Here is a 2,500-nt window from a genome sequence, read left to right on the forward strand (position 1 = left end):
ACATTTATATATACATATATATATATATATATATATATATATATATGTATGTATGTATGTATATATAAGATACAATAAATAAATAAAAAATTGTGTGGTGGAGAGCTCAGAGGATCCAAAGTTCCTCTATGAGAGAGATTTGTTTGTGTTTTCGTGATAGAAGATGAACTGTGGAGGTGGAATGGGGAGGAGAGTGGAAAAGAGCCTGGACGAGAAAGAGTAAAGGGATGAGAGTGGGAGAGTCTGGTTGTTATGGGCTGTTTACCAGCGATTCTATCCTTTTGGGAAAGTGGGAAGGGGGAGGTGCAGGGAGGAAGTAGAGGAGGAAAGATGGGAGGGAGGAGGATGAGAGGGAAGGTGGGAGAGGAGGAAGGACATTGGGAAGAAGGAAAAAAGAAAGGAAGGAAGGAAGGAAGGAAGGAAGGAGGTAGGGAGTGAAGGAAGGGAGGAAAGAAAAGAGGGATGATAAAGAGGTAATAGAGGATGGAAGTGAGGGAGGGAGGGAGGGAGGAGGAGAAACAGAGGTAAAGGAGAAGCAGAGGGAAAGGAAGAGGCAGGGAAAATAAGCGAGGGAGGGAGGGAGGGAGGGAGGGAGAAAGGCAGAGAAGAGGGAGAGTGGAGGTGTGAGAGAGTGAGGGAGGGAGGGAGTGAGGAAGTGTGAGAGTCAGGGAGGGAGGGAGTGAAGAGGTGTGAGAGTGAGAGAGTGAGGGAGGGAATGAGGAAGTGTGAGAGTGAGGGAATGAAGGAGTGAGGGAATGAAGGAGTGAGGGAGTGAAGGAGTGAGGGAGGGAGGGAGGGAGGGAGTGAGGAAGTGTGAGAGTGAGGGAATGAAGGAGTGAGGAAGTGAAGGAGTGAGGGAGGGAGGGAGTGAGGAAGTGTGAGAGGGAGAGAGTGAGGGAGTGAGGAAGTGTGAGAGTGAGGGAATGAAGGAGTGATGGAGTGAAGGTGTGAGGGTGTGATAGAAGCAGGGAAGGGGAGAGAGTGAGAGAGTGAGAGAGAGAGGGAGTGAGGGACAGAGTGAGATAGTGAGAGAGACAGGGAAAGAGAGGGAGTGAGAAAGAGAAGACGTGAGGGAGTGAAGGAGGGAGGAAGAGAGGGAATGAAGGAGTGAGGGTGTGAGGGAGTGAGAGAGTGAGAGAGGCAGAAAAAGAGTGAGGGAGTGAGACAGTGGGAGAGGGAAGGAGTGAGTGAGTGAGAGAGGCAGAGAAGGGGAGAGAGTGAGGGTGTGAGAGAGGATATGAGAGAGGATATGAGAGAGTGAGGGTGTGAGAGAGTGAGACAATGAGGGAGCGAGTGAGAGATTGAGAGAGTGGTGAGTGAGGCAGTTAGAGAGTGAAGGAGTGAGGGAGGAAGAGAGGCAGAGAAGGGGAGAGAGTGAGGGAGGGAGACAGTGAGGGAGTAAGAGAGAGGAGTGGGGGATAGAGTGAGAGAGTGAGGGAGTGAGAGAGAGAGGGAGTGAGGGGTAGAGTGAGAGAGTGAGAGAGTGAAGGAGTGAGGGAGTGGAGAGAGGCAGGGAAGGGGAGAAAGTGAGGGAGTGAGGGAGTAAGAAAGAGAGGACGTGAGGGAGTGAGGAAGTGAGGGAGCGAGGGAGTGAAAGAGTGAGAGAGGCAGGGAAGGAGTGAGGGAGTGAGGGAGTGAGAGAATGAGGTAGTGAGAGAGGACATGAGGGAGTGAGGGAGTGAGGGAGTGAAAGAGTGAGAGAGGCAGGGAAGGAGTGAGAGAGTGAGGGAGTGAGAGAGTGAGGGAGTGAGAAAGAGAGGACGTGAGGGAGTGAGGAAGTGAGGGAGTGAGGGAGTGAAAGAATGAGCGAGGCAGGGAAGGAGTGAGGGAGTGAGAGAGTGAGAAAGAGAGGACGTGAGGGAGTGAGGGAGTGAGGAAGTGAGGGAGCGAGGGAGTGAAAGAGTGAGAGAGGCAGGGAAGGAGTGAGGGAGTGAGGGAGTGAGAGAGTGAGGGAGTGAGAAAGAGAGGACGTGAGGGAGTGAGAGAGTGAGAGCGTCAGAAAATGGGAGAGAGTGGGAGAGTGGGGGAGTGGGAGAGTGAGGGAGTGAGGGAGGGAGAAAATTCTTTCTAATTGTGTATCAGAGCACCTGCACCCACTTCTCACTCACGCCAGACTCACGTCATTCTTATATACGCTCACGCCTTCGTCTCACGGCTCCGTCTCACATGCAATACTGCGGACATCCACGTCTGACCCACTAGAGTTATGTGAATACATTTGTTGTTTTTATTGTATTAATACAATTTCATCAACAAAAATAAATTCTCAATTTGGGAGACTATAGTATATACATGAACAATGTATATGAAATATCTATATAAATATATGAATATATAGATATGTAAATATGTAAATAATGAAAAATAAAGTAATGAAGATTTATATAAATGTATATGAAATATGAATAGATCTATCAATTTTGGTGTATTAACACAATTGAATTAGAAATACGTTGATTACAGAGCGAATTTACTGTATATGAAAACAAGCAATATTAAA

The sequence above is a fragment of the Oratosquilla oratoria genome, chromosome 9 (genome assembly GCF_046742065.1).
Source record: "Oratosquilla oratoria isolate Oo_2021 chromosome 9, ASM4674206v1, whole genome shotgun sequence".
Taxonomy (NCBI): Eukaryota; Metazoa; Arthropoda; class Malacostraca; order Stomatopoda; family Squillidae; genus Oratosquilla; species Oratosquilla oratoria.